Source organism: Capsicum annuum, chromosome 5 (genome assembly GCF_002878395.1).
Source record: "Capsicum annuum cultivar UCD-10X-F1 chromosome 5, UCD10Xv1.1, whole genome shotgun sequence".
Lineage (NCBI taxonomy): Eukaryota > Viridiplantae > Streptophyta > Magnoliopsida > Solanales > Solanaceae > Capsicum > Capsicum annuum.
The window spans coordinates 149,964,586-149,974,375 of record NC_061115.1 but is presented as its reverse complement, the minus strand read 5'-3'; positions in this window follow the sequence as shown (position 1 = coordinate 149,974,375).

Below are 9,790 nucleotides of genomic sequence, written 5' to 3'. Positions count from 1 at the left end.
CTTAAACACATGCATGGAATGTTTATACACGACAGCATCATTTGGTAGATGGTTATAGTATTAATTATGAGAAAATTTTTGTATATTTTATGTAAGTATTAGTTATGCAGAATTTAGGATTTAGTTATTCATGTATTAGTTATTCTATTTCTATCCTGCATAAATATAATACATAGATTTCGTCATAACTTATACATGTATTAGTTATGTGGGTTTCTAAATTACAAACCAAACATCATATTAATTTTATACATGATTACCTCCTACAAAACTACAAAATGTGGTATTACTCATGCAGGATTAAATGTTGTTAAGCTTCACACTCATTCTATCAGTAAGAGAGATAATTTCAAGTATCTGAGGTCGACGATTCAGGAGAATGGATAGATTGACAAGGATGTCACTCATCAGATCAGGGTAGGGTGGATGAAATGGAGCCTCGTATCTTGTATCTTGTGTGACGAAAGGTACCTCCCAAACTTGAAGGAAAGTTCTACAGAGTGGTGGTTAGACCAGCTTTGTTGTATGGCGTGGAATGTTGGCTTGTTAAGAAGACCCACATCCAGAAAATAAAGGTGGAAGAGATGAGAATGCTTTGGTGGACGTATCGGTGTACTAGGAAAGATAGGATTAGAAATAAGGTTATTCGAGATAGGGTGGGAATGGCTTCGGTGGAAGCCAAGATGAGAGAAGCAAGGTTGAGATGGTTTGGTCATGTGATGAGGAGGAGCACGAATGTCCCAGTACAGAGGTGTGAGAGGCTGGCTAGGGATGGTTTCAAACGAGGTAGAGGTAGACCGAAGAAATATTGGAGGGAGGTGATTAGACATGACATGGAGCAGCTTTAGCTTACCGAGGACATGGCCCTGGATAGGAAATTGTGGAGGAGGCAAATTAGGGTAGAAAGTTAGAATAAATTTAGGATGTTGTATGTTTTGGTGTGGTATTTGGAGTATCTTGTTTTTTGTATTATTGAATATGTTAATTTCTATTGCATCTTATTCTATTAATACTATTCCTTATCTTATCTTAGATTGCTTTATTTTGAGCTGGGGTCTATCGAAAATCGCCTCTCTATCTCACATTTGAGGTAGTGATATGAACTGCGTACACTTATCCTCCTCAAAGCCCACTTAATGGGAATATACTAGGTATGTTGTTGTTATTGTAAAAGTCACTTCCAAACCAACTAACAAACGATCCCAAATGTTAGGCACATTCTTGATGACACGATTAATACAAGTGATTTTTCAATATTCAAGAGAGACAATTGATACACTTTCATAGTGTTTTGAAAGTCGTTGACCTAAAATATATCATTAGACCATATCTAAATATAATGATGATGAAGGAATTCACTAGTCATGTAATGAACAATATATCTCTTTTTACAAAGTAACTGTTTTATGTAATTATACTTTATTAAGCTTATAATTTAATTTTTTATTATTACTAACTGAAGTTAACTAGGATTATATTGAATCACTTGATGACACACATATTAAAGTTAGATTACAAGGTCAAAAGATATCAAGTATTGGATGTAAAGGTCATGAAACTCATAATACTTTTGTTGTGGTAGATTTTAATGTGTTATACATTTGCATGGATTGCATGGAAAAAAGCAGCTCATGATAGTCGTATGCTTCATGAGGCCCTTCGTAGACCAGAACGCAATTTTCCACATCCATTGGAAAAAAGTATTATCTAGTTTGTTAGAATATGAGTAGGAATAGGAATAACATATAGAATCCTGCTTGGAAAAGGATGTAACGTAGTATCCTATTAGGAAAAGGATTGCAACGTTGTATCCTATTAGGAAAAGGACTGGAATGTATTGTTTATAATTAAGGCCTCAACGTAATAATGTAGTTACAATAATTTAATAACAATTTTCTCTCATATTTTCTCACATGGTATCAGAGCTTCCACGGTCTTCGTAAAGAATCAAAGAGTTTCCGCTGCCGGCGGGCGGCTATAATCCATATAAGCCACCCATCTGGCCAATAATTATGTTACCAAAAGTTGGGTCACTGACTCTCTGTGTATCTTTCTAGTGACGATTTTCTCATATCTTTACGTAGCACCATGCATCTGTGCGGTGACTACTCTTTCATATCTATTTTTCTTAGCACCATGCTTCTTTTTGGTGACTATATTCTCATATCTGATGATTTGTGTAGCACCGTGCATCTTTTCGGACTTCTTTCTCATATCTAAGTTGCATATCACCGTGCATCTTTCTGGTGACTCTTCAGATTTAATTTATGTAGTTTTGTACGTCTTTCCGGTGACTCCTCAGATCTAATATATGTGGGATCGTGCCATCATTCTAACCCTACCCATATAATTTTTCTTTTTTAGTAGGTTTGTGACGTCATTCTGACCCTACCCATATAACTTTTCTTTTTCAGTAGGGTCGTGCCATCATTCCGATCCTACCCATATAATTTCTCTTTTTCAGTAGGATCGTGCCGTCATTTCGACCCTACCCATATAATTTTTATTTCTCAATAGAGTCATGCCGTCATTCCGACCCTACCCAGATTTCTCTTTCTTAGTAGAATCGTGTCATCATTCCAACCCTGCCCATATAATTTTGTTTCTCCAGATTGTAGTCACTTTTCAGCCATCAAATCTAATAATCCGGCATGTGAGCATGTTTCGGCTAAATTTTCGGTGACTTTCTTGTTCAAGATCTACTCGTCTCTTGATTTCGAGATGATTCATATATTTTATACCAGTTTCCGATAAATTTCTAGTGACAAATTGACTTTCTAGCGATGTTTACTACTTTTCGGATCATTTTTTTAGTTTGTTCCTTTTCAATTGAGGTTTCCCAAACGTTCAGAGCAGTCCTTACCAGTTTTCTTGCAGATATTTTCACCAAGTCCCTCACCCATCCTCGTGTTACTTATATCCATAACAAGCTTGGTACATATGCCTTCTATGCACCAGCTTGAGAGGGAGTGTTAGAATATGAATGGGAATAGGAATAACATATAGAATCCTACTTGAAAAAGGATTGTAACGTAGTATCCTATTAGAAAAAGGATTATTGTAACGTAGTATCCTATTAGGAAAAAGATTGGAATGTACTATCTATAAATAGGACCTCAATGTAATAATATAGTTATAACAATTCAATAATATTTTTCTCTTATATTTTCTAACATAGTTGATGCAAGATATTACACATGAAGAAATATATTATTTTATGCAAGGAGATAATGCGAGATATCACCTGCACACGGTGCAACTGCGAGAACCAAGAGGATGAACTGAAAAATTCAACTATTTGCGTTCTACTTATAGAAATATTATAAAGCGCATTTTTGGGGCAGGGAAAACAAGCTTGGTTTATTTTGAGAGACATGTCTAACTATTACATTGACACTCAAAGAGACATTGTCCTTGCTGCTATGACTATTCACAATTATATTAAAAACAAATGCATTTTGGATGATGCATTCCAAGTAGCTGAGGACGAGAGATATGTTCCACCAGTTGATCCTAATGTTGGCACGTATTCTAAAACTAGAATTATAAATATTGAAAATGTTGGGGGGGTGGGGGTGGGGGGAAGTGATATCTATTGCATGGGTCTTCATGATATTATTGCTATGAAATTTATAATACTTGACCCATGTAATTATATAAATATTTTCCCACTCTTTGTGCTAAAATTAATTTTAAAATATAATTAAAGGTACATCTTCTTATGAGGTTCTTGATATTAGATTTCATACATATACATATCATTGGGATATTAGAAAAGTTGAATGAGGGCATGAGGTATCATAATTGTTTTTTTTTGGTTAAAGAGGTATCATAATTGTTGTTGCTTCGTGAAATTAAATTGGAAAGATATTCCTGTAGGACACATCTTCTCTTTTCCTGTATTTTTATCTAAATTATATATTCTAAAACTAAATAAAATATCCTAAGAACCTTTTTTTCAATATTCAAAAATCAAAAGTAACTTGGATTTATAAAATTGCCTTACATAATCAGTTTAAATTAAAATATAAACTATTTTAAATTTGAATCAATTTTGAATAAAAATCATATAGTAATCGGCTTATTTATATTGTTAATAGCTTTCAGGATATTTCAGTCATTTAACAAAAAATTACAAATATTATCAATTTTTTCAGCTTCTGTACTTCTATCCAAAACGTAACTGTTTATTTATAAAATAAGCTCTCGCACTTAAAAAGTGCATGTATGCACTTATGCTTAAAAACCACCTTTTCAACTTATTCAAACGAGCTCTTAACCAATGGTTGCAAAAAATCTGTAGGCATATACATGTGATATACGTGACACAAATTTAAATGAAATTATCAACATTGCACGTAATTCCCACAAAAACTAGAGAATAACTTGAGCTCCGAACATAGACTTTAGGAAATGCCGATCATGCTTTGAACATATGCTTCTAGAATGACTAACCAAGTTCGTAATCTGATAGGTTGATGGTAAAATGCTTTACCATTATGGATTGCCTAAAGCATTTCTTTGTAAGAGCTTCAGCAAAAATTTGTCTAGACACCATAGTAGAGATAATCAAGCAAGAAATTACAATAGTATATCAAATTACCTCCACGAGCTCGATGTAGCCGGTGTGCCCAAGATCATACCTGTAAAGGTATAGTACGGAGCTAGACCAAAAAGTGCATAATTTATCAAGGATACCTATCTCCTGATCATAGCCAATTTGTGGAGAAAAACTAAATCATTAAGTAGGTCAGTTCATTTTGATCAACCCCAGCCTCATCCTATTCTTCAAAAATTACTCCTTGTAAATAGCCTTTGTAAAGATATTTGTTATCTGATCCTCAGTATTGCAAAACTTCATGCATATAGCTCCTTTTTCAACATTTTCTCTAAGAAAATAATGTCTTACATTAATGTGCTTGGTCCTCTTATGCTGCAGTAGATTTTTTACCATGTTAAGAGCACTTGTTTTGTAACACATCAAAGGAATAGCGTCTGAAATAATCCTAAAGTCTTTCAGTTATTGTTTGATCAATAGCAATTAAGCAAAGCATGAGACAACAACCACATATTCAGCTTCAGCAGTAGATAGAGGAACTGAGTTTTGCTTCTTAGAGCCCCAAGAAATTAGGGAAGAACCAAGAAAATAAGCCATTCCTTATGTACTTTTTCTATCCACCAAATATCCAGCATCAGTATAGCCTATTAGATCAAAATTGTCTCCAGATGTATAGTACAGGACCAGGTCCCCTATACCTTTTAGATACCTGAGAATTTATTTTACAACTTTCAAATGAGACTCCTTTGGACAATCCTGAAATCTAGCATACATTCCCACATTGAATATAATATCTATCCTGCTTACAGTGAGATATAGTAAGGATCCAATAATCCCTCTATACATGGTCTTATTTACTAAGGGACCAAGTTCATCATTATCCATCTTTGAACTAGTTCCAATTGGAGTATCAATTGGATTGGCTTCTCCCATCTTATACTTCTTCAGTAGCTCTTTGATGTATTTTTCTTGATAAATCATTGTCCCTTGAGCGGTTTTCTTGATCTATAGGCCTAGGAAGAAACTCAATTCACCCATCATGCTTATTTCAAATTCTCTCTCCATTAGTTTTACAAATTCTTCACGTAAGGATTCAATGGTGGATCCAAAAATTATATACAAAAAAGCCAGCCCAGTGCACTAAAGCTACCGTTATGTGTGGTAAACGGATAAGGGTCTACTACAAGAGTGTATTGTACGTAGCCTTACCTTGCATTTCTGCCAGAGGTTGTTTCTAAGTCTTGAACCTGTGACCTCCTGGTCATATGGAAGCAACTTTACCAGTTACTCCAAGGCTCTCCTTCTCTCCAAAAAAATTATATCATTAACATATATCTAGATAATTAGCAAGTTGCTACCTTTTGACTTCAAAAAGAGAGTATTGTCAATTTTCCCTCTTTTAAAGTAATTTTCCAGAAGAAACTTTTAGAGTCTCTCATACCAAGCTCTAGGTGTTTGCTTCAACCCATTAAGAGTTTTATCTAGTTTGAGCACATGATATGGACAGTCTGCAGCTTCAATACCTGGAGTTTATTTGACAAACATTTCTTCCTTTATATTCCCATTCATAAAGGCATTTTTTACATCCATTTGAAAGAGTTTGAACCTCATATGGGCAACAAATGCAATAAGAATCCTGATATTTTCTATCCTTGTAACTAGAGCAAATGTCTAATCATAATCAATTCTTTTCTCTTGGTTATAACCATGAACAACTAGCCTAGCTTTATTTCTATTGATAGTTCCATGTTCATCTTGATTATTTCTATACACCCATATTTCCAATAATTGTTCTATCAATAGGCCTGGGAACCAGGTGCAAGACTTTGCTTCTTTGAAATTGCTAAAGCTCCTCCTGCATTGCATTAATCCAATCGGCATCTGTAAGAGCTTCTTTTATATTTTGGGTTCAATTTATGACAATAAGGCTAAGAAGGCCATGAAATTTTTGGCTTTATCTCTTGTTTGGACTCCGAATTCCAAAAGATTTGTCAAATTTTCAAGAGAGTAAGAGGCTTTGTGCTTCCAATTTGTCATTCTGAGTTGAGTTTTGTTAGGACCAGGTCCTTGGAGATTCTGACTAGAGCGTTCTTGATGTTCTTTAACTATGGTTGGAGTTCGCAACTGAGATCTTGACTCACCATCACCTTCATCATTCTCAATTATATCAGCTTGTCCTTAGCCAACAACTTTAGTTATGTCATCCTTTAGAATAGGAATGAATTCTTCTTTATCAGAATTTGTATTTCCACTAGAATTCCTCAACTTTTTTGACTCATCAAAGACTACATGTATACTTTCATCCACACACATAGTTCTTTTGTTGAAAACTCTGTATGCTTTGCTTGTTGAGGAGTAGCCTACAAATGTTGCTTCATCACTTTTAGAGTCAAACTTTCTAGCTCATTCTTTCCATTGTTCAGAACAAAGATTTGCACCCAAATGGTCTAAAATAGTCAAGCTTAGGCTTTTTGTTGAACACAAGCTAATATGGATCTTTTTCAAGAGAGATCTAATCAAACACCTATTTGTCACATAACAAGCAGTATTAACATCTTCTACCCAAAAGCTTTTTGAAAGTCCACTATCAATCAACATAGTCATGGAAATTTCTATGAGAGTCATGTTCTTTCTTTCAACAACCCATTTTGCTGAGGAGTCCTAGGAGTAGAGAAATTATGCTAATTCCATTTTAGCACATAATTCTTCAACTAAGAAGTTTTCAAACTTAGTTCCATGATTAGATCTGAGTCCAACAATTTTGCTGTTTAGCTTCATCTGAATATGCTTGGCGAATGTCACCAGAACCTCATAGGTTTCATACATGATTCTCAAGAACATTGTCTAGGTAAACCTGGAGTAGTCATCTACTATAACAAACACATACATCTTTCCACCTCTACTTTGGACTCTAACATGTCCACATGCAGCAATTCAAGTGGCCTAGAGGTACTAACTAGCTTTTTCTGCTTAAAGGAGGATCGGGTTTGTTTTTCCTTATCACAAACCTTGTTGTCAGAAAATTACAACTTTGGAATTACCACAGACCAGGTCCTTTGAAACCAATTTATTCAGTAAAGATGAACGTACATGTCCCAGCCTTTTGTTCCAAAGATCAGCATTTTCACCTTGTGCACTCAAGCAGGTTAACTTATATTCAGCTACAAATCTAGATCAACCACATATATTTTTTTCACCTTTTTAGCTCTGAGAATGAGTTTTTTAGACTTCAAGCTTGACACGGTACATCCATCAGACAGGAACTTTACCTCGTTACCTTTGTAACAAATTTGAGATACACTTAGAAAACTGTATTAAGACCATCTACAAGATACACATCTTCTATTACCTAATCAAGAGACTTTCCAATCTTTCCAACACTATGAATATACCCCTATTTACCATTCTCAAATGAGACACCTCTACTATAAAGTGTCTTGAGAGAGAGAAAATAGTCATTCCTCCCAGTCATATGCTTTGAACATCTACTATCAATGAACCAGTTCTGATTCCATTCCCTTTCTCTTACTTGCAAACAGAGTCACTTATTAGATTTGAGAACTCACTTGACTTTGAGTTCCCCAAGTAAAGATAAAAGTGTGATTAAATCTTTCTTGGACCATCTAGGCAGTGGGTTCTTCTTCAAATTTCTCAAGGGTTTGAAACACTTAGGATAATATTTCTCTCACTGGATATACCTATCACTGTTTATTTTAGCTCTAAGCCAACTTTGATAGTTCTCCTTCAAGTGTCTATCTTTTCCATATTGAGTACATAGAGGTTTGTGGACCTTGCTTTTTAACACCATGAACAGCCTTCCTTGGAGACCCAAGTGAGTAGGTTCTATACTGATATCCAAGGCCTTTACCATTATTGGCTCCCTGACTAGTTAAATTAAAAAATATTTATGAGGATATGATCTATTTTAGGGATTTGTTAAAATCTTCTCTTATACGGACCAGGTCCCTTTCTAATTCATTATTCTTATAAAGTGCAATCATGAGGTGCTTTTGAGAATCCCTCAAAATTTATTCAAGATCAATTTGAACCCTTGATGCTTCTTTCTTTGCGTTACCATCAAAATCATTTACTTTCTCCATTCGACTCATTAAACTTAGATTTTTAGATTTCAATTTTGACAATATTTCTTTTGTTTCAGATATCTAGAGAGTTAAGGCAATCAATTCAAGATCTTGATTTTCTACATTCTCTTCTAGAGTATTTTTCTCTGCAGTCAGTTCTTACACAGAATCAATCAACACATTTGCAAGCTTATTTATCTTTCTAGCAGAGTAGTTATCTAGATTTTCCTTAATGTCAGAGAGAGTTACCTCATTTTCTTCTTCTTCATATGTGTTTGCCATCAGAGCAAACAAGGAATCATAGGTTATTTATCTATCCTCCACAACCAGCATAGACACATATTCAGACTTTTCAACTTAATCAGATTCACTGCCAAGCTTATTTACTGTATAATCAGCTGCAGCTTTTCTTCTTGACTTCTCAGGGACTTGGTCCTTCTTTTTTCCTTTATTAGCTCCAGACTTTAGATATTCTTGATAGTCTATTTTTTACAGTGGACAATATTTGATGAAATATGCGGGACTTCCACATTTGTGACAAACTTTAATAGTACCTCCATTTTTGTTGTTGCTTACTTTCCTTCAAAACTGGATACTTTTCTTTATTCTCTCATCAATTCTTTTGGCCAGGTATGCAACATCAGTTTCTTTCTCACTTGATTCAGACTTTGATGCCTTTAATTTTAGAGACTTTTCCCTTTTTAATTCTTTCTACTCTTACCCTTACTACTTCTTGAGTTCATGAGTCTTTAGATTTGCAATAAGTTCATCCATAGTGAGAGTCTTCAGGATTCTTACCTCTGTAATAGCATCTACTTTGCTTTCCCAGGACTTAGGAAGAACTCCTAGAATTTTTCTCACTTTCTTATACAAAAGAATCATTTTTCCTAGGTAGTGCAACTCATTTATGATTGACGTGAATCTATTATACATTTCTTGAATTATTTCTCCTTCCTTCATAGAAAAAGTTTCATACTAAGTAGTCAGCATGTCAACTTTTGTATCCTTCACATCAGTAGTTCCTTCATGAGCAGTCTTCAGGCAGTCCCAAATTTTCTTAGCATTTTTACAAGCAAAAATCATGTTATACTCATTTGGTCCTATACCACACACCAGCAATTTCTTAGCCTTGTAATTCTTTTGAACTTTC